The sequence below is a fragment of the Sciurus carolinensis genome, chromosome 17 (assembly GCF_902686445.1).
Source record: "Sciurus carolinensis chromosome 17, mSciCar1.2, whole genome shotgun sequence".
Taxonomy (NCBI): domain Eukaryota; kingdom Metazoa; phylum Chordata; class Mammalia; order Rodentia; family Sciuridae; genus Sciurus; species Sciurus carolinensis.
Window position 1 is genome coordinate 47,699,725 of NC_062229.1, and position 24,534 is coordinate 47,724,258.

At 34.1% G+C, this 24,534-nt stretch overlaps 1 protein-coding gene and 1 non-coding gene across 3 annotated transcripts in view; both read right to left on the bottom strand.

Moving 5' to 3' along the window:
* Kcnh8 (potassium voltage-gated channel subfamily H member 8) overlaps positions 1-24,534 on the bottom strand; it is a 360,225-nt gene that overhangs the window by 145,703 nt on the left and 189,988 nt on the right. The gene's annotated exons all lie outside the window — the stretch shown is intronic.
* Positions 20,643-20,716, bottom strand: Trnat-cgu (transfer RNA threonine (anticodon CGU)). Its single transcript has one exon. It is a non-coding gene; the product is annotated as a tRNA-Thr (tRNA).

Here is a 24,534-nt window from a genome sequence, read left to right on the forward strand (position 1 = left end):
TTCTTAGTTTTTACTAAGTGGGTATGTCATGATATGGGTGTACTATAGTAACAACAGATACAAGCATATTAATATTATTTCTTATTTTCAGGTATTATAAATAAAGCTGCCATAAATATTTGTGTACAAATTAAAAAAAAAAAAAAAAAAAAAAAGAAGTACAAGGCCCTGGGTTCAATCCCCAGCACCGCAAAAAAAAAAAAAAAAAAAAAAAAAAAAAAAAAAATTTACTATCCTGGCCCACTCTGAGACATTAGCAAAAATGTACTCTACCACTGGCAGTATTTTCAGAATTCTTGTTAATCCATAACCTTACCAATAATTGATGTTACTAGGCTTTTTTTAAAAAATGATCTTGCCAATTGGGGGGAAATACAATTCTTCTAGTAATGCATTTAGAATTGATTTTAATACTTTCAGTAGTGCAAATTTAGCAGTCGCTAGAAGGATTTAAAAAAAAAAAACACTTAACTATTTTTCTAAAGTAAACTTTTGTTAACTTAAAGCTTTTTATGTTGATTTTCATATGTATTGCTCCAAAAACTCAAGTTCTCCTTGAAAGAGCTAAGTATAGCTATACCTTTCAGTTTTTCAATGTATTTAAGTATTATATAAATATTGCTATTGAGAACTTGTGTTTTTTGACCTGTGCTGAGCTCTTGGCACTCAAAGATGAAAAAGGTATCTAAAACAAGCATACTTTGTCTGGTAACCAGAGGTTTTTGTGTTTGTATTATCTGATGCCATCAACCTTTAGGTGCATAAATATAAGTAAGCACAATCTGTGAATTTGTTGTCGGGTCAAAGGAGACAGTGCACACTCCCGGTAGAGTGCTATTAAAATTCCCCACTTACAATCTATAACTAATTAGTTGTATTATACTGACCTTGTACATTGTTTTCATTTTATTATAGAAGTCCACCATATCAAAAGACTTCCACAAACCATGCACATTGTTGTACAAAAAGACTACCTTTTTTGGCTTTTGACAAATTATTCACTGTTTCAGTGATATATAACTCCAAATTAGATATTAAACTTTGGAATTATTAGATCCTTTATAACAAAAACAAATTAATGATTAATCATAAACCTACTGGAGTCCTGATTTCAGCATATTCTTACTTGATTTATAGACAGTCTTGATAACACTTGTTCAGTCTATAGGTATAGTGATCAGGTGGCAAAATTTCCAAGTTCAAGTAACAATTCAAATATAAGGACTGTCTAATCTATAATCTACCTATAATGTTTCACAGTCATGCAAGTTAAAAATTAATATTTGGAGCCAATTTGTTTCATATGAGGTATACATCGATTATCCAGTAACAAAATTATTAATGAAGATTGAGATAAATCATAAAAAATTCATTAATATAATTAATGTTTGGCCCAATGTGAGATCTCACATATATGCTCATTAGAGAGAAAAATGTTAGATTAGATATTTTACAATTATATATCTCTATATATTTCAACTAGGGCTATGGTGTTCATTTTCATATTTGAGGAAAATAATACCCTTAATAGTTGTGGCACTCATTAGGGCTATTTATCAAACATTTTGGTTCTCTTTCCCCTGATACAATTGCATTTCTCCACCACTAATGAGTTTAGGTGTGTCCCTGTTATGTGCTTTGGTCAAAATTATGAAAGCAAGAATGCGTCTATGCAAATGTTTGGAAAGCTAGGTTATGATTCTTCACATTATCTTTCTCCCTACCTTCATGATTATGGAAACAGGTGACAAGATAGATCTTATGTCAGCCTCATAGATCTTATGAGCAGAATTCACAGTTGACCCACAATGGACACAGTGTGAGTGATACCTATGACTTGTTTACAAAATTTAATTTTTAGAATCATAAAGATAAAATTTAGCATCTCAACTGTAGATTGCCACATACAAAATTGTTAAACATTCTCTTGAAAATGTATTTCAGGAATAGCACATATACTGTTAAGTGCACTGATCTTAAGGGGGTGGATGGTTTAAAGAATTTCCCAAAGACAACTATCTTTATAATCATCAGTGGATAGAAATATAACTAAGAGCAGAACACTAGAAGAGTCCTGTATTGTTCTGACTAGGCATCACCTCCCAAAATATAACTGTTGTTCTAATTACCACAGATTAATTCTGCTTAAATAAGTTAAAAACTTCATGTAAATGGAATAATGTGACACTTTTGGGTACAGAATGCTTCTCTGGAGATTTCATATGTGAGAACTATCAATTTGGTACCATGTTGATTATTCTTTATTTCTCTATAGTTATTTGTATAACTATATAAATTCACTTATTAATTTTATTGTGATTGAAATCGGGTTCTTTATGATTTGGGCTACTAATGTTAATGATCTTAGAAATATTACAGATATGTGTGTACACATATATGTATGTATCTATATCTCTGTATCTATCTATATTTATTTTTATAGATATAACATGTCCATAGATTCTTTAAGTCCAGTTACTAGGTCATCAAGAATATATTCTGCTTTAATAGTTACCGGCAAAGAGTTTAATAGGAACATGGTGCTAATTTACATTCCTACATGTGGTATATGAAATTTCAAGTTACTACATATTATCCCAATCCATGATAATTTCTGTATTTTACATCTCTTAATATTAGCTATTCTGGTGGTGGTGAAGTTTTTATTTTTGTAGTGATAAATGATATGAAGCATACATTAATAACACATTTACATATCATCTTGTATGAAATATCAATTCAGAACTTCTGTCTAATAAAAAGTCCCCCTTTTCCCCCTGATTTACAGGAATAGTGTATTCTACTGATGAATGGGGTTTTATATAGGTGAATTTTACTACTCTAAGGTCATTAAGATATTCCAACATGATGTCTTCTAAGAGTTCCATTTTGTAACATTTACATTTTGTCTGCAATCAGTTCTGTACATAGTGTGAAACAAGAGTTAAGATTTATAGTTTCCAGATGGATATCCAATTGATCCAACACCTTTTTTTGAAAACATCCTTTCCCTAAAGCATTGCAGTTGCACTTCAGTTGTAAATCAGGTGATCATATATGTATAGATATATTTATGGTCTTCATATTTTGTCCTAATGCCCTATTAGTCAGATACCAACTTCTCTACTTTTCCAGCACAGTCAGAAACAGATATATTTGAGTTATTTTTAAAAAATTTTTAAGTAGTTGATGGGCCTTTATTTTATTCATTTATATACATGCAGTGCTGAGAATCAAACCCAATGCCTCACACATGTGAAGCAAGTGCTCTACCACTGAGCCCCAGCCCCAGCTCAGTTTAAGCTATTTTTAAGGAATTTCAAGAACTTTTAAAATAAGACCAGTATATTTGACTTTTAAAGCAAAATTTAAATATGCTATAGTAAAATATTAAGTACTATTTTATAAAGGAATAAAATGTTTAGTATTTGAAATAATGGAACATTTCTTCCTAAAAAAAAAGATTCTCACATAAGCACATTGTGATTTCACAGTTACTTTTATGAATGCCATCAATGGAAAATGTTCATATTTTTGTGTTATGCTAGAACTGCATTTCTACTTATGGTTTCAATAATTTTGTGTATTTTTAGTCACTGCCAACAGTAAGGTAACAAAAAAAATCAATAACACCAAGTCACACCCATCTGATTTCAGAATTGTATAAATAGCAGCAAGCAATGATGCCAGAGTTGGGGTACAAAGTGGTTCTTTGCTCCAGCTGTGTCATAGTTCAAGTCACTGAAGCCAAAAGGCAAATTGGGAAGCAAAATGGTGTCTGTTTCATTAATTCTCCTTCAGGGTTGTTTGAGAGAGAGTAGCCTAATGACAAGTCAAGTCAATATCACTAGGCATTTAAGGACCAAGAATTTTATTGTGGTTGTAAGATTACTGAAGCCAAGAAGTAAAATCACAAGGCAAGCAAAATTCAAAATCCAAGCAGCCAAATACGGAATTCAGTAAGAAAGAGTGGACATCAGTGAGCAAGGAGGAATTTCAGAGCCAGCTGGTGGCAAGGCATAACTGGCTGGCAGGGTGGGACATGCATCCCAGGAGGCTACAACTACAGGCTAGAAATGGACAATATCCTAGGGGTTACCAACTAAAGCCAGAGCCATAAGGGAAATGTAGAGTTGATAATAATTATTTATTCATATTTGATACTTAAAGATTTTTTTAAGTTCTTAAAAAATTTGTCTTTGTAGTAAATATTATTTCTTGAGGAAGGAAAGAAATTGTTTGGGTATCTGTTTGTATAAATAAACTATGTTGTCTAGATATTTTCTGGGTCATTTCAGAGACAGCAAAACATAACTCTCAAAACCTATCAACCCATCAATGTTCATAGCTGCTCAGTTCACAATAGCCAGATTGTGGAACCAACCTAGATGTCCTTCAATTGATGAATGGATAAAGAAACTGTGGTATATATATATACAATGGAATATTACTCAGTCATAAAGAATGATAAAATTATGGCATTTGCAGGCAAATGGATGGAATTGGAGAATATCATGCTAAGTGAGATAAACCAATCTCAAAAAACCAAAGAACAAATGATATCGCTATTAAGTGGATGATGACACATAATGGGGGGTGGGAGGGGTTAGTGTTAGGGTTAGAGTTAGGGTTAGGGAGGGGGGCAAGAATGGAGGAAGGAAGGACTGTATAGAGGGAAAAGAGGGGTGGGAGGGGTGGGGGGGAAGGGAAAAAAATAACAGAATGAATCAAACAACATTACCCTATGTAAATGTATGATTACACAAATGGTATGCCTTTACGCCATGTACAAACAGAGAAACAACATGTATCCCAGTTGTTTACAATAAAAAAAAATATATATCTTTAAGACTTAGAAAAAAAAAACAAAAAAAACCCCCTATCAACCCTGTATGATTCTGACATGTTATTCAAAGGGTACCTATTGTTAATCTAGATTAATAAGCAAAACTCTTCAAAGCACATTTATCTGTTAAAAATGATCTACTCATCTACCCAGGAAAAGTCTTATCCTCAAATTAACTTTTTATTGTCAGATAATTTTGTATGGGTTTTCTAGCCTTATGGATAAAACCACATTGTCTTTATTGGGTCAGCAGGTACAAAAAACATACTTCATGTTCCTTAGCACTGAACTGTGCCACAAATTATAAGACAAAGGTTTTATCCCAAGAAATCTATTTTCTGAGGCATCTGTCCACTGACTAAGTGATGCAACTGTAGTACTTGGCCATTGCTACTGTGTTGCTTGACTAGGGTTGGTTTTGATGAATTTTCTTACTCAAGCTAATGTTGTTTGGTTATTTAACATTTCAATGTCCATCCTCAGTGATACTATTCTGGATACATGTTAAAATGTAGAAGGATTATCTTCCTGGACGTTTAAGAGATTCAAACTTAACTGCCTCAAGTTGCTTTAGGATTTCTATTGGCCAGGTATACTGTATATTTCAATTGTAATCAAACTTTTCATGTGTATGGTCAGTTTAGGTTTTCAATCTGTCATGAAAATGCATTCTTGGTAATAAGTAAAGCTTCATTTGTATTATCTTAATAAAGATGTCCAAAATAGAGGCTGATTAGATTAAATAACATTCTCCAAATCTGCTATTTTTCTTCTCACTTTCCTTTTGTGTGCTATTTTTAATGAGGGTGCAAATTGCTTCCTTGTGTTTATCTAAGACCTACCACTTGGGAAGAGCTGGCTTTGTTTCTTATAACATGATACTTGAAAAATACATTAAAAACCTGTGACAGTCAATTTTTTAAAATCAGTGACTGGAACAATGGTAAATTTATTTGTTTTGCAGGTAGATTTTTGTTTATGTTGATGGTAGCTTCCAAAGTCAGCAAATAAAGAAAGAGAATGTCATGTAGAGTCAAAATTACTCTCCAAACCTTGAGTCACCCATAAACCTTTCATTAAGTCCCATGTGTCACCTTTTCCTTCAACATTAAAAGAGATTGTGGCACATTCAGTTAAACAGCAGATGAATTGGTTGGCTGGCATCCAGTGGCCATGTTATTCCGTTCCATAAGATACTAAAACTGCATTCAGATCAGTAACATTCCTACTCTGTAGGAGAAACGAAGAAACTCAGGGCATCTCAGAGTGTGGGCATTTATCTCACATCTTAATCCATAGTCTCTGAGTTGAATGGAGAAAACTGCCTCTAATATTTAAAATTGTCTGCTGCTTTTCTTCTCTATCTTTCCTTCTATCTAAAAGAGACTTGTAATGCAACTTAGTTGGTAATGTGAAACATGACAAAAAAACAAAAATGTAGCTGTCCACTTTTGCCAGAGTAATAGGATTATAGCTCGGAGGATGCTTCACAGCCCTCTTTGCAACTAGTAGGGTCACATGACTGGACTGTGGCAATCGGAGTGATGTGTGCAGATTTTGTGGTTCATCCATAAAATTGTGTACATTTGCTTTTCCATACTCTTTTGCTTTTCTGTTTTTGTTTATTGGAATGAAAACAAACAGAGTGATCTCAGGAATCACCCATGAAAGATGGGAGAAAGACTGTTAGTCTCAGTCCTTCAATGATTACGTAAGAGATCTCTCTTATACACACACACACACACACACACACTTTCCCTACTAGCCTTCAATACACTCCCCAGAGTATTAGATGAAAGAGAAATAAACTTCTACATTACATAAGCCGTTCTTGGAAAAACAGCTTATCAACACTAACTATACACAAAGTAAGGTCCACTGAACTTTTCTTTCATTACCCAAATATTTTAACACTTTCATGCCTGATGAAAATAGTGTTTTGGTGTTTAGTGTAGATGGTTTAACAAAACATAACCTTTGATCATTATGGACAACAGATCAGTGGTAGAATGTCCCTGTGTTCAATCCCTAGCACTGCAAGGGAAGGGGTGAAATTATAATCTTAGTTCAGATCTATATGGTAATATGATAAAATGTCATAAGCCTGTCAAGTGAACCTTGACTTAAAAAAAAAATACAACTAGCTTTTAATTACAACTCTACCATACAGTGACAATGTGTCCTTTGGAAAGTGAATTCACTTTCCTAAATTCAAATTTCCAAAAGGAAAATGGAACTAACAATAATTTCCCTTCCTCCGTTTATTTAGCCAGTATTTATTGAGCAATACATATGTGTGTGTATATATATATATATACATACTTATATATATATATACTTATATATATATATTTCTATCAATCATCTGGATTCTTGGACTACAAAGGTGATTAATATTCTGTTTTTGCATTCAAGGAAATCACATTTAGTAGAAGACACAGGTAAATAAATAAATAAGAAATTATCAAGTCACATGATGAATGTTTTTGAGACAACAAAAAAGGAACAGCTAACATGAACGTGGAAGGTGAAACTTGAGACAGACAGACAGGTGGAAGGTAACAAGTGAGCTCATTTCCTAAATGATGAATAAGAGATTACAAAGAGGAGCAGGGTGGAGGTGGCAGGTATGCATTTAAAGTTTGTGAATAGGTGATTGGAGTGTCTCAAGCAGATATATGGCATGATCAGATATGCACATTGTTACATATCTGATCAACAACAAGAAAAAGAACAAAAGCATTGGAAGCAGATCCTGGGAGTGTGGTGGAGAAGGAAGCTAGTCCGGAGTTGTAGTAATCCAGCCAGAGCTGATGGTGACTAGAAATAAAGTAGTGGCAGCAAGAATAAGAAGGGAGGAGAGTGTGTCAGCAGATGGCAATAGGCGAATCTTGAGTTGGATTTTTCTGGAGAATTGAGGGAGAGAGAAAAATCTGAAGTGCCCTAAGTTTAGGGCTCATGGGATCATTCACGGATAAGGTGAAATCCATGAAGGAAATAGGTGTGTGGCTTGTGGGGAAAGTGATGAGTTTGGAGTCTGGTATCTATAGAGGCTGTGTTTCCTTGGAATGACATCCTTTAGGTGGTGTGATCACCTGTGTAAGTGTGTGATGTGATAGAGAGAGAATAAAATCTGGGGAGAAGCCACTTAATGTACAGGAAAAGGGAGAAGAGCTTGTGAAAGAGATCAAGCAGAAGTGTTCCAGAAGGACAAGGAAAATCAGAACATAGTGGAAGAGAAGAAGGGGTCACCAGCATAAAACGTGGAAAGATTCCTAATAAAGACTAGCTAGCACCCTTTGCCTAACAAGAGGATGCAGGTGGTTGAAAAAGTCTTCTATAGAAATGAAGCAATAAATGTAGAAATGTTCATCTTAAGAGTCCTGTTTAACACATAAGTTTATACCTCATTTCCCTTCCTATTTTCTTTCTTTTCAATATGATTTTAACACATTTGGCTTCAGTTTCTTTATCTACAAACTGGAGTGAATATTACCATCCAGCTTAGCTCTTAATTATACTGTAGTAGTTAATGTCAACTCTAGAAGTATTGGGAAAAAGAAGAGGATCAGTCTTCCAAAGGGTTTTGCATGTTTACAATGAGATAATTAAAGTAAATATACGTTAAATATTCTAATGCTTTTATAGATTCATAGTGTCATTAAGCTTTTTTTTGCTATGTGTAACTTTTATTAGAGTTTATAGTTATACATAGTAGTTGCATGAAAATCTATTTCAGTTCATGATCCCCGTTTTCTCTGTCGTTTTTCTCTCATCCTTCCCTCACCCATTCTCCTTCCTCTCCTCTACTATACTTCTTTTTGCACATCTATTAATTTACATTTGATGGATTATTTATATTATCCTATCCTTCCCTCCCACTTTTCTTCATTTCAATATAGCTTCTGCATCTGACAGAAAACATTCAAGTTTCAAGTTGCTGAGTTTGGCTAATTTCACTTAGTATGATATTCTCCATTTCTGTCCATTTACAGGCACATGCCATAATTTTTTTTCTTTTTTCTTTTAATGACTGAGTAGAACCCCTTTGTATACATATACCACAATTTCTTAATCCGTTCATCTACTGAAGGGCACTTGGGTTTATTCCACAATTTAGCTATTGTGAATTGTGCTGCTATAAATTCGAAGTGACTGTATTGCTGTAGTATGTTGATTTTAGAACTTTTGAGAAAATACCAAGGAATGGGATAGCTGGGTCATAGTTTTCCATACCGCTTTCCCGAGTTGTTGTACTAATCTGTAGTCCCACCAACAATGTACATATGTTCCTTTCTCCCCACAACCTCACCAGCATTTATTGTCGCTTGTATTCTTGATCATTGCCATTCTGACCAGAGTGAGATGAAATCTTTTAGTAGTTTTGATTAATATTTCCCTGATTGTTAGAGATGTTGAACATTTTTTCATATATTTGTTGGCCATTTGTGTTTCCTCTTTTGAGAAGATTCTGTTTAGGTCTTTTGTGTATTTACTGATTGTGTTACTTCATTAATTGTTTGATTGATTGATTGATTGATTGGTGTTAAGTAGTTTTTTTTTTTTTTTTTTTTTGAGTTCTTTGTATATTTTGAATATTAATCCCCTATCAGAGAACTGGCTGGCAAAGATGTTTTCCCATTCTGTACACTCTCGCTTGATGCTCTTAATCTTGTTCCAATGCTGGGCAGAGCTTTTTAGTTTGATGGTATCCCACTTATTGATTCTTGGTTTTATTTCTTGTGCTTTGGGGCTATTGTTAAGGAAGTCAGTGCCACCACCCATATGATAGAGTGCTGACCCTATGTTTTCTTCTAGCATGTGTAAAGTTTCTGGTCTAATTCCTCTTTGATCTATTTCAATTTGAGTTTTGTGTGGGGTGGGTGAGATATAAGGGTTTAATTTCATTTTTTCTACATCTGGATATCCAGTTTTTTCAGGACCATTTGTTAAAAAGACTATCTTTTCTCCAAGATTTTTTTTGGCAGTTCTGTTAACTATCAGGTGACTATGGGTATGCAAACTTGTCTCTGTGTCTTCTATTGTTTCATTGCTCTTCATGTTGATTTTTATGACAATACCATGCTGTTTTTGTTACTATAGCTCTGTAGTATAATTTCAGATCAGATATTATGATGCCCCCTGCTTCATTTCTTGCTTAGTATTGTGTTAGCTATTCTGAGTATCCTATTCTTCCAAATGAATTTAAGAATTGTTTTTTTCTAATTCTGGGAACGATGTCATTGGTATTTTGATGGCAATTACATTGAATCTGTAGATTGCTTTTGGTAGTGTTACCATTTTGACAATATTGATTCTGCCTATTAAAGGACATAGAATGTCTTTCTACTAAGTTCTTCAGTTTCTTCAGTGTTTTATAATTTTCACTGTAGAGCTATTTTACCTCCTTGGCTAGATTAATTCCAAAGTGTTTTATTTTATTTTGAGGTTATTGTGAATGTGATGGTTTTCCTGATTTCTTCTGAGTCATTGTTGGAGTATAGGAAAGCTATTGATTTATGGGTGTTGATCTTGTATCTTGCTACTTTGATAAACTCATTTATAAATTCATTTATAAGCTGTAGACGTCTGGTGAATTTTTTTTTTTTTTTTTTTTTTTTGTCTTCTAAATAGTCTGACTTCTTGTTTTCCTACTTGTATCCCTTTGATTTCCCTTTCTTGTCTGTTAATTCTGGCTAATGTTTCGAGGGTAATGTTGAATATGAGTGGTGAGAATGGACGACCTTTCTTTTTCCTGATTTTAAAGAAAATGCTTTTAGTTTTTCTCAATTTAGTATGATGTTGGATTTGGCTTTGTCATAAATGGCCTGTAAGATGTTGAGGTAAATCCCCTGATCCATAGCTCCTCCAGCGTTTTAAACATGAATGGGTGTTGAATTTTATCAAAAGCCTTTTCTCCATTTGTTGAGATGATCATGTGATTTTTGTCCTTAATTTTGTTGAAGTGGTGAACTACATTATTGATTTGCATATGTTGAACCAATCTTGCATAACTCAAATGAAACCCATTTGATATGGTGTATTATCTTTTTTATGTGTTTTGAATGACATTTACTAATATTTTATTAAGAGTTTTATCATATATGCTCATCAGGGATACTGGTCTGTAATTTTCTTTCCTTAAGGCTTCTTTGTTGGGTTTTGGTACTAGGATTATACTGGCTTCATTACAAGTATTTGGAAATGTTCCCTCTCTTTCAACTTTATGGAATAATTTAAGAAAAACTGGTGTTGGTTCTTCTGTAAACGTCTGGTAGAATGTAGCTGAGAATCCATCAGGTCCCAGGCTTTTCTTTTTTGGAAGGCTTTTAATTGCTATTTCAATTTCATTGGTTAATATTGGTCTGTTTAGGTTTTCTATGTCTTCCTGATTCAATTTGGGCAGGTCATATGTGGCTGGAAATTTGTCAATGTCTTCCAGATTTTCCAGTTAATTGGAATATAATTTTTCAAAATAGGTTCTGATAGTCCTCTGGATTTCAGAAGGGTCTGTGGTGGTATCTCCCCATTTATCTCTGATACTGTTGATTTGTATCTTCTCACACTTTCTGTAGTTAGCTTGCTAAGGGTCTATCAATCTTATTTATTTTTTCAAAGAAACAACTCTTCATTGCATTGATTCTGGGTATTATTTTCTTATTCTCAATTTTATTGATTTTGGCTCTGATCTTAACTATTTCCTCTCTTCTACGATCTTAATTATTTCCTCTCTTCTATGTGTTTTGTAGTTAGTTAGTTCTTTTTCTAAGGTCTTGAGGTGGAACATAAGCTTATTTATTGGGGATCTCTCAAATTTTTTAATGTAGGCATTCAGTGCTATAAATTTTCCTCTTGGAACTGCTTTTATACTGTTCCAGAGATTTTGATATGTTGTATCTCTTGTTCTCATCCATTTCTAAGAATTTCTTGATTTCAATTCTCATTTTTTCTTTGATCCATTATTTATTTAAGAGAATATTGTTCAATCTCTATGTATTTATGTGGTTTCTATTATTTTTCTTGTTGTTAATTTCTAGTTTCATTTAATTATAATCTGATAGGATACATGGGATTATATAAATTTCTTTATATTTGCTAAGATTTGCTTTGTGTCCTAGAATATGATCTATTTTGGAAAAAGTTCTATATGCAGTGAGAAGGTAAATTCAGTTGTTTTGGGGTGGACTATTCTGTAGATGTTTGTTAGGTCGATTTGATTTATAGTGCTGTTTAGAGATAGCCTTATTGATTTTACATTTTGATGACCTATGGTGATAAGGGTGTATTAAAATCACCCAGTATTATTGTATTGGGGTCTATGTGAGATTTAATGTCATGGAGAATTTTTTCCATATAATTGGGTGTGTTGACATTTGAGGCAATAATGTTTACTATTGTTATATCTTCATGTTGGAGTATTCCCTTTACTAGGATGTAGTGTTCTTCTTTGTCTCTTCTGATTAATTTTTGCTTGAAATCTGCTTTGTCAGATATGAGAACAGCTATTCCTACTTGTTTTCTTGAACCATATGCATGGAATATTTTTTGCCATCCTTTTACTTTCAACCTGTGAATGTCTTTGCCTGAGAGATAAGTCTCTTGTAAACAGCATAGAGTTGGATCTTGTTTTTACCACTAATTTTTAATAACAGACTTAACATCTTGTATTTTTTCTTGGTGAGCCCATCTGTTTCATGCATGTCGATATCTGATTCATTACAAGTGAATCACAGTCTTATTTACTATTGCAATCTCCAGACATACCCACTTAAAAACATTGAACATAAATGTACTAAATAGCTACCATACATGAAACATCAGGAATCCAGTGTGATTTTGCTCAATTTTGCTTCTAAGTGTATATTTATCCAACAGCTTTATTTGTGGAAGTGCTCTTGAAATATTCTATTGTAGCAATGAGTTTCCTTTGGCTTAGAGAGTTAGGCTTAGATGGAATTATGAAGGGGTTGATAACCCTAAACACAGGTCCTTCCTTGTTGCCACCTTGATAAGCTTCTCTTCACTCCAGGTGCTCAGCATTCATGGTCTCCTGTTTCACTTTCTATCAACATTTCCCTTTGATCATACTTTCACATTCAATGACTAATAAGGACCAACTCTACATCTATTTCAAAATATACCACAGATGGTTTTCCTGCTACATGTTCTGGTACAAGGCTTCCACTGTTTTTTACTATGTGATAAGAGTTTTCCATATTTAAGACAAATTTCCCCAATCATTACATAAGATTTTTGAAAATAGGGAGAATGTTTTCAATTTCTTCAGGATCCTTTTCATCATCCAAAACTTAATATCAGGTTTTATACAAGGCCTCATATGATTAAGTTAAATTACCTAATAAGAATTAAATAATTATTTTAGTTAATTAAAAAAAGACTTCTAATTTCATGGCAATCAATGTGTCTCTAGCTGAGTTGAGGCTGTAACATCTCCTTGTTTCTCTGGACATCAGTAATCTTCTTTATAGGATCATCATCAGAGAAAGATGACATCCTAGCATCTACCATTTGGAGAAGCTAAGTTCATCCCATGCTCACTGGGCCATTTGGAGTGCCTGGACCAAGATATTGGTATGTTTACAAGGACCTGTTCAGGGCACCCAAACCTGTGGATTTCTCAAGATACCTGCCATTTACTTAATGGTTCTTGATTTTTTAAGGATTAATAACTAAGCGATTTGATTGTCTAAAATAAAGAACAATCACCTGTTGGGCCACATTAAAAAATCACGCAGGCCTATCTTTGGAAATAGGATGTTTCTCAACTCAGTGAAATACATTTCATATTTTATCAGAATTGTGAGAGTAGGTATACATTTGTTGAATGTGTACTATATTAGTTCGTGAAACCACAGAAATATAATATTGTCCCGTCCATGTCCTCTGGGAATTCATTGTTTATTTATGGAATATGATGTTTGTGGGAAGAGAACTAGACAATCAGGATATGGTGCTAAAGACAGGGGAGGGAAAAACACTTCAATAGTTAATAAGGGAAATCTAACCTCGATTTATGGTAATGGGGAAAGGACTAAAGACGATTTTATAGACAAGTTCACCAATGATACTTCAGGGATGAGAATTTTATTAGGTAAAGACAAACTAAGTGAATGTCTTTTGCTTTTATCTAGAAATGGAAAATACAAAGAATATGCAAGGGGGTGAAAGGAATGACACAACTGAAGATCTGAAAGGGCTCTAGCCTGGCTGAAGTCAGAGGAAGGAGGAGTACGTGGTGAGAGATGGCCATGTGGAGATACAGAGTCCAGACCGTCGAGGGTCATTGAGGCCATGTTCAGGGATTCCCATGTCCACCCAACTGGGTGACTTCACGTTAGTCCTTAGCAAATATTTCATGAACAATACACAATGAATTGCACCTAGGCCTGGATGACTGTAATGTTTTCTGTCATGTAAAGCTCTTTTAACAACTTCTCCCTAATTTGATACCTAATTCATTTTAATTTTATTACTTACATTTGTATTTATTTATTTAAAACATATTGGGGTGATTGGGAGAGAGGAGGTTATTGCAATGGCGAATGTTAACTCCACAGACTGAAATGGGAAATATGTCACACAAATGATGCTATTTCTACTTAGAGAGTAGGATTTTTTTTTAAACATACTTGAAAAAGCGGGAAGAGGAAAGAATGACATAGCAGAGTTCATGTCTGGTAAGAGGCGAATGGAAAAAACCCTAATTACTCTGCAATAAGTTTCTAAATCAAGAACTCACAATTTTCTTCTGAGTTTCTAAATTTAGTAACATTCCAATCTTAATGTCCCAGCCTTGTTCAAAATAAGCAGCATCGTTTAATATTTTATGAGCACATGCTCCTTCTTGAGTAGTCTATTTACAGCAATAGGTAAGTCACATCATTCTGGGATGTACAATTTTTCTCCATATTGGCCATCTCACAGACGTTTAGATTTAAGTATTCACGTGCATTGTCAAATGAGTTTGGCATTTGTCAGGCAAATGCAACTCCACTTTTTATTCCCAAGAAAAATCTGGAATAAGTAACAATAATGCAATGTTGATATTACTTGATCTGAAATACTCCATTAAATGGCTATTACCATAAAATTTATTGGAATGAACAAGTTGCATTTCAACTAGAGCTTTATTGACCCAATAAAATGCTCTCAGGATAAAGTGATTTAAAAAAAACTATGAAAATGTGTTCTAAATTGTATATATTAATATACTTTACCCAATACTTCCATGCCTTCTGAAAATAAGTACATGTAGGAGAAGGCTTTTGGCACTTGTTTCCCTTGCTTGAAATGTTCTTCATCAAGACAGTTGATTGTTTCCTCATTTCCTTGTTGTCTTTGTTCAAACATCAGATTCTCAATTACACTTTCCCTTATCTAGTCTATTCTTCAAAATGAACTCACCACTATTGAACATGCTATGTATTTTATTTATTTGAACTGTTTACTGTTTGCTTCCTTTTAGAATCTAAATCCTTTAAGGGCAAGAATCTGTGTCTACTTGCTTTACTGCTCCTTCATGAACATCAGAACAGCACACAGCAAGCAACAGGTACTCAGTATGTTTGCTTAATAGTGAACATACTTTTTTTCATAGAAGTGTTCATTATATTTTTAATTTAAGTGCCAAAAAGTTGTCTTCAATGTGTGATGATTAATACCTGGCTAAATAAATGGATCTTTTAGATGATGAAATATATGCAATGATTAGATGTGTTTATAAGTACTTACAAAACAGGAAAATATTCTTATTAAAATGTTATAAGAATAAAAAAAGTTCTCCAAATTTACATAGACTGTGATCACAACTAAGAGAAACACAGAAATAGCAGCCAAGAAGATTTGACCTGGGAGTGCTGTTGGTTTTGGAATGGGTATGACCAAGAACAATTTATTTTCTCTGCTGTTTCTGTATTAAAGTTTACATAATTATCATAGAATATGAACACAGGAGAAATTAAAGCAATCAAAAGAAAATACCTTAGAATTTAATTTGTAGGTTTGTTGAGAACGTTGTCATGGAGCATGCTTTTGCTCACAGCAAAGAATGGTGGAATGTTTTCAAATTTCCATAGATCTGCCTCATAGGAGCTAATGGTGAACAAAGTACTCTTTAAAAATCAAACAAGAGCCTGTTACATCTAGCCTGAGGAAAATATCAATTGCTATGTTTGAACCAATTAAATAAAAAACACTGCTTTGCACTTTCATACAGTAAAGGAAAATACAGTGGTCACTTATCTTGGGTATCAGCTCAATAGGTAATTTACCACAGTGCTTCATCTTCCCATAGGGAATTTTGAAAAGCCTAAAGAAGCAATACCTGAACCAAGAGTTTATTTGCAAAATAAATGCAATTTTAGTCTTTGCTTAAGTAGGTACTTTTAAGCCAAGTTATTTAGAAGTTCTTAGTAACAACCATGAAAATAATATCTTACTTTTCAATGCACTATTTCTCTCAAGCCGTTCTAAATATAAAATCGTTTCATTTTGAGATAAGACACTGACTGTGTTACACTCCACTGGGAATCTGAAGTATCAGGGTAGTTTTCTGGGATTTGTTTAATTATTGCTCTATCCTCAGGTATAGATTTATTTAGCAGAAAATATCTGGTTAGTAGCCAAGTGGACACTGCTTCATTGCTAGATAATGGTTAAAGTTCAATGTAATCATTCCATTTGTTCAATACTCCAAATATTTTATCTTATAATACAGACACTGAATATTCTCATGGTTGGGTTATAGATAGTCACATGAGATAAAGGTCAAATCTGAGCCATGACTAGAATTGCCATGACTAGGAATGCCACCAAGAATTGTTAGTCAGAACCTCTATTACTCAATCCAAGAGTAATGTGGATGGCTAAATAAGATAACTAGAAAGAGTCTCCTAACATGCTTAAGGTTTTGGATGATGGGTATACAATGTTCAGATGTGGGGGTGTATGGGTATGTGTCTCTGCCATTGTCCTATGTCTAAAAGGTGGAGTAAAAATAGGTGGGAGAATATTAAGAGGTAGGGGAGGAAGAAAAATGAGAGTGAAGGACGGAAAGAGGAAGAGGAGGCATCCAAACCCTAAAAGATAAATTAATTTTAAGTAAATAGTTTCTAACTATGCAATCCAGGTATCTCACATCAGGATGCTCAAAGCATTTGAGAATAAATTTATTTAATTCCCTCATCACCATGAAATCTTGACTTTATTGTTAGAGATATTTCCCCCAAGTAGTCAAGTCTGTATCTTTAATTTTACTCATTTAACTGAAGGGGGAAAAGAACATATCTTTACACTTTTCAGTGCGAAATGATTATCTTACAAACTGGGGTTTGCTTGCATAATGAAAGAACAATAAAATATCTATCAGGTTCCACTAAGATTTATATAATTCACACTGATAGAAAAAGATACACAAGAATCCTGACAGAATCAAAGTACCTCTCTGGGGGCTTGGTTTCTACTAGAGAGTAATGAGCATTGATATGACAGAAGTGGAATGATATACAACTTCACCTCTCCATTCCACATTAAGTGGGAAAACGTATGCTTACAAGATTGCATACAGTGAAGAGATGTGGGGAAAAGCTGTATACGTGTATTTGTGGATACTAACTAATAGACTGAACTCAGATCCAGCACATATTGAAGTTGTTGAATAGAGACAAGTCCCAGATATACTAAAGCTGACAATTAAACCTTCAGCTAACAGCTTCCCTCTGGACTATGCCACCAGAAGCCAGCACCCAGCTCTGGTGCATATTTCTGACCTCTTCAGAACTGGATAGGAAAAAAGAGGAGGAGCTAAAATGCAGATCAGCTCCTTTCCTTGTTTGTAGGTGTGCCAAGAAACTGGAAGAAAGAGCACTGGATTGCTTGCCTCCAGTATTATCCGGACTATTCAGAACCCCACAGTCCCTTGTGCACTGCAACTTTAGTAGATGCAAGATGTAAGAGAACATTTCCTGGCTCTTTCAAAAAGGATAGTGAGCCAACTTTGTATTAGTATCTGAAAAGGCCTCCAGTCCCCGATGTGGTAAATGAGTCTCTGGGGCACTTGTGTTCCTGAAAGCTATTAGATGTGGAATGCTCTGGTGTACCTTAGTCTCAAAATTAGCTGGTTGATTCAGTATGTATCACAAAATGCTGGTTTCTGAAAATAGCTTATATTAAAACAAATTGAGGAGATACGGACTTGATAATATTGAAGGGGTTTAGAATATGCCTCCCCAAGTTGCAACCATTTTGGCCTGTTGACTGTTTTGATCTGAAGGCACAAAAGAAAGAGAAGATATAGGAAAAGCTCTCTGATCTTTCTCTTTCTACCCGCAAGCAAGTTATATAATTTCTCATGAGAAATGAAGAGAGGAACATCATCATCACTGAAGACTGGGAACTGATGGTGAAATGGATCCATACAAACAACCTACTTAATAACTCTTACAGCTATTAGTTTCTGTCATGCATTTCCTAGTCCCTGTCCCTCAATTTACTCCCCCTGGCCCAAGGCCTGTTGTCATGCCACATTCTCATTATTTATTATTCTTTGTTTAAAAGGTATTTAAGCTTTAGGGCCTGATGCCTTCTTCAGTTCTTAATATTCCTACTGTGGACTCCTATGAGCCCATAAAAATTTTTAAATAAAACTCATATGTTTTTTCCTTGCTGATCCCTCTTTCATTAGTTGAATTCTCAGATCCAGCCACAGAGCCTAAGAAGAAGAAATTTTTTCTTCCTCAGCAGCATTATTGAGAATAATCACTGCTATTGATTGAACAGTGTGTGAGCATATTTCTTGATTATAATTGCCTCACAAAATCCTCACAATAATGCTACTGACTACTTTGCCCAATTTACAAATGAAACATTTAAGGTTTTAATCCTAGCTCGGATAGTAATTAGCCAGCTTTTGCATAAACTGCTTATCCCCCCCATGTATAAACAAATATATCTGCCTTAATTATATCACAAGGTTATCATAAAAATTAAATGATGTGTAGAAATAGATATTCTAAGACAGCAAAATTTGGAGATTTGTAATTTGATAGAAATATTATCTAATAAAGCATTATAAATGAAGAAAAATAATCAGAAAAAATTAAAAATATGGATATATGTGCATAAGAAATATTACAGGAATTCTGTTCACTTGAGTTGGAGCAAAGTCATTTGTAAATTGTAATTTAAAAACACTAATTCAACACTAAGTGTTGGTAGTCCTGATTGAGGAATTAAAGAAAAAACATAAATATTTCTATCTTGTGCCCTGTAGTTGGTATTGGCCCCACTGAAAAACCAGTGACTAGAGTTGCGTAAGTCAACATAGGAATTAACGTTACAACATTACACCCAGAAAACAATGCTTTTCAAATAATTCTGGGTTGTCACAATGATCAGGAATATGACTAGATAAGGATGCTAAAGGTTCAGTCCTGGGACAGGATTGTCCATGTGATGTGTGACTGTTCTTATCCTGCCTAGCATCCAACTGTCCCTGTCCCTGGCAGAAGAATGTAGAATCTCTTTTATATTTTGTCACACCTCATCCCAGGTGTAAGGACAGGAGTTACTAGGATACTATATGGAAGTATGTGATCCAACTGATTTGACAGCATACATGGTTTCCTTATCTTCTCTGTTGTGATCATCTGAAATCTGTCTTGGCAAGCTCTCCCTGCTAGAGTTAGCTATTTCTCTATTTCAGTTGTTATATATATATATATATGTCTGCTCTCATTCATACATATCCTCATACTAGTTTGCTTGTACCTCTATTCCTTTAATTTACATGTACTTCTTCCATGGAATTCTCATAAATCTGAATTTGTTTATTATAAGTAAGTGCAAGTGTTTACCTCACTTTGCCTCTTAGTATGGTCATGCTACAGCCCTTATAAATAAAAATACACAGGAAATGATGAATGATTGATTTCCTTTGCATTCTCCTTGATATTACAGTTAAAGTGTTTTATTGACATTTTTTTTTAAAAGGTAAATCACTAGAGAGTAAGAACATCACAACATATTTGTAATGAAAAGGGGAGTGTTGAGTTAGAAACCAGAGCTTTAAAACAGGGATTGGCAATCTTTTTCTTACGGGGCCCAACTGTAAGCATTTTAGGCATTGTTGACAGACCATATAATCTTGGTTATGATTATTCAATTCTGTTGGTGTAAAAGCAGCAATAGAAAATGTGGAAAAGAACACGACTGTGTTAACGATAAATGTGTATTTACAAAGAGGGCACAGCAGGGTTTGGTCTCTAGAAATTGGTTTGTCAATCTTAGTGCCAGATTCCTTTTCTCTACACTCTTTCATTTTATACACCTACCACACTTGGTTTGTACCCTCTTCTTGTTGGTGGGCATTTAGTTTGTTTCCATTGTTTTGCTTCTGCAAACAATGTCCCAGCAAAACTTTTACATGACTCCCCAGGTGCATCTGCAAGTACCTGAAAAAATCCACCAAGAAAAAGAATCGCCAGATCCTGATGTGCATTTCCAAATTGATCAGATCTTGCCAAATTGCTCTTGGTTTTACTTGTTATTTTAAAGCATTCCTTTCTGTTCTTATCTTTATAACTTCCTTTACTTTCTTGCTCATTCTTTTTCTGAATTCTTCAAAAATTACTTAACTCTTACACTTAGGATTTTATTTTAATTTTATTAATTGGCAGTAGAGTTACATTGCTCAAAACTCAAAATTTATATAGGGTAAACAGTAAAATCTTCCTGTCATTGTCCTCAGAAACTCTGCACTTTTTTTTTTTTTTTTTTTTTGCAGTACTGGGGATTGAACCCAGGGCTTTGTGCTTACGAGGCAAACACTCTACCAACTGAGCTATATCCCCAGCCCCTCTGCACTCTTTAGAAGCAAGCAAGCACAGAAATTTCTAGTATAGTCCTCCAAAGACATGTAAGCATTACCAAGTACACATATACTTAAATATTCTCCCTCTAACTTTTTTTTTTCACGTAAGTGGTAGCATACTATATGTACCACAGTGGATCTTGCTTATTTTCATTTGTCAGTTAATAGTATGTTTTTAGCTAATAATTAATAAAATCTAAAATGTATTTGCAATATCAGCTGTAACATGCTTCCTTTTTTCCTCTTGGGTTCCTGAAAATAATTGTTGTCTTTCTGCATCCAACAGTTAATCTAATTTGTTAACACATTTTATCAATTTTCATTCTAAGTTTTGTTTTCTTTTATCTTGGATCCACTCCTTCTTTCTGGGCTCACATTGCTGTCTGCTAAAGAATATTTTTTAATAGTTCTTTTAGTGAGAATCTGTGGGTGGTAAGATTTTTTGTGAAAAAAGTCCTCATTGTATACTCCTTCCTGAAGGATAGTAAACTGAGGAAAAGAATGAAAGGAAAAGAGGAAAGAAGAAAGAAAAGAGAGATGGGGATGGAGAATGAGGAAGGAAGGAAGGAAGGAAGGAAGGAAGGAAGGAAGGAAGGAAAAGAAAATGATTTTTTTCCAGTAAGCCAGACAGTTCAGAATTTTTTCAGTCTTTTGACTTCTTCTATTGCTGAGAAATCTGATTTCAGTATAACTATTATCCTTTATGAGTAACTTTTATTTCTAGAAGCTTTGAAGATTTTCTTTTTGCCTTATCTATTTGGAAATATTTTTACTTATACAACTTAGTACCTAGAATTCTCTTTTGATCTCAGGATTCACATATTCTTCCCATTCTGAAAAATATTTGGCTATTTTCTCTTTACTATATCATCCTTCCCCTCATTAGTTTCTCTATTTTGTTCTTTAGGAAGGTCTATTAAATAACTTGGTGATTTATAACTGTGATAAACAGAGAGCACACTTGTACTATGTTTCCTTTTGACATTTAGTTTTCTGAGGAGTTCTTGGAGGGACCAAATCAGTCAGTTAGAACTTTATGGTGTAGCCTATGAGTCTAAGCCATTGTGGTTATAATAGCAGATAATAAGCACGAGAAAATTATCTCCTAAATAGGCTCACAGTGGAAAGACTGTAAAGATAGAAAAAGACATTTTTTCTTTGAAAAGGAATAGTTCAGTCTCTGAAAGGGCCCTTTGGAAGGACCCACAAAAGATTTTTTTTTATGTGTGTGTATTTTTAGAATGACATAGCTATTAGTAACAAAATACCCAATTAAGAGAGGCTCCAATAAAAAGAATAGTTTAGATCTACTAAAAGAGTCCGGAGGTACATGTCTTTGCCTTCTCTATCCTAGTGATTGTAAGATGGCTGCATAGTTATAAGAATTGTATGCTATCACCCCATCCACACATCACAGGGGTAAGGCAAGAATGGGGATGCAAATATTTTTATCATTGCTTGTCTCTTATTTTTTCAGGGAAAAGAACTGTTTCCAAGTAATCCCCCTCCCACCTGCCAAAGATCTCTTTATGTCCTAGTGGATAGAATTGGTAGCATATTTGTCCCTATACCAGATATGGGATAAGGGGAATGGAATTTGCACTGGATTAGTCAACTCATAATTTTTCCCAAGTCTGGTCATATTGCTGCCTGCATAAAATTAGGTTCTTTGGCTTTTTAGTAAAGAAAAAGGGGAGATGACTTTCAAATCTATTGATATTCAACAGCTTTACTACCAAGACAGGAGAGATTCAAGCTATTGTTTTCTACATTCATGGAAGAAAGAAAAGGAAGTTGGCTCTTTCTCTCCTTTTCTGACTCAGTTTTCATAAATAAAGGAAAGCAAGTTGAGAGCATTGGAATCATATGGACCATAAATTCTTAAACAAGAAACCTGATCTATCAATCTGCCATCAGTTAGTTCTGTGGCCTTGGGCATATCACCAGGCCTTAGTTTTCCTACCTATAAAGTAAGGATTGAATTAGATAACTATTAAGTCACTTCTCATCTCAAGTTTCCACAAGGTTTTGAATCAATGGCTAGTTTAAACGTGAAATTTTATATCTCGGCCACGCTTTGCACCATATTGATTCCAAAGAACTAATATGGATTACAGAAGAATCTAATTTAAGAGTAAGAGAATACCTAGGCAAGTTTTGAGTCCATCATTCAGATGTAAGTTTTGACTAACAAAATTATACTCAGACACTTTATGGTGAATTCATCTGGGAAGAATGTTTTTCAGTCAGTTGTGCCAAAAGAGCATTACTAAGTGATCTACGGAGGAATGAGTTTTGAGGTACAAATAAATCCAACATGATTCTGGATTAATTGCATTTAAATAAGTTTATTTTATCACAGGATTTCTTGGAGGATTTGCAATGCTAAAGTGTATTGTGAATCTCCCAAAGAGATCTATCATCTTCCAACTTTAATTTTACTACAAATTCTTTTTCCATGGAACATTGAATTATTTTCCCTTTTATAAAATGGTTACTGTTGCCTAACATCTATATGGAGTTGATGCAATTAACACAATTTGTTTTTCAATTTTTATTTTGTATTTCTTCCTAATCCTCATTCTCCCCTTTCCCCCCTTTTTAAAATTAGTTATACATAACACTAGAATGAATTGTGACACATTGTATACAAATGGAGCACAGCTTCTCCTTCCTCTAGCTAAACATGGTGGATAGTCACACCGGTAATGTAATCGTACAATTATATAGAGTAATAATAATGTTTTTATCATCATTATCCTTTAGATATATGAAAAGGCTTCATCTCTTACCCTTTTTAAACTGACCATTTAATGGAATATGAAGTGCCAATTTAGTAAACTGTTCTAGAAATAGAAACAAAGAGTAGGTTAAATACACACTTGAATTATACCACACTTTTTAATTTAGTAAATGTTAAGTTATATTAACACTGTATTAGTATTGTAAAGATGTATTACAGGGAAAGTACTTTCCCCCCTAGTGTTTTAACTTATTTATCAACAATCATTCTTTAGTCATCATTGTGAAAAATTTCATAGAATAAATATTGAGGGAATATACTTGGAGAGATGACAGTCTGAACTTATTTTTCTGGATATGTTATAACAAATTGTACATGTACTTAAACTCATTTAAAAGTAGAAAGAGCAGAAGATAGTAGAAAAGAGTAAGGAAATTCCTATGACTTATAAAATAAGTCAGTCAACAAGGGATTTCCAGGCAGAAGCCTCACAAGATCTGCTGTCAGACTATTCTAAATTCTAAAGTAATCTTTGTAGACACTGAACTGCTTAAAAATAGTAAGGTTTCCACTTCCTTTATGCAGCTATTAATGGATGGGTATTGCCTATTGGGAGAGTCAACTTGCTTCCTGAGATGACAGTAAGGGAGAATGCAGAGGAATTCAGGGGCAACTATCAGGGGAGCACACCAGTCTCCACTGGTTTAGTAGAGTAAGCACCTACACACACACACGAACAAAAATTTATAAAATATCTTTCATGCGTATGAGTTCTCATGGGGGTAAACAAGTAGTCAATGAGCAGGTAGTACTGGAAATCACTTCTAAGTTCTTGGTATGTCAAATGTCTAAAAATCAGGAAAAGTGGAAGAGGAAAGTCAAGATACAACCTCCTCCAAACAACAGAATTTTTAACAACAACAATAATACAGATGATGAAATATTTGGTAAACCATGACATATCAATTATTTCATGAGATCCTATCAACCAGTTATGTGTAAGAAAACAGGCAGGCTCAGACATGTTGAATGACTGCCCAAGTTATCGAGAACTGT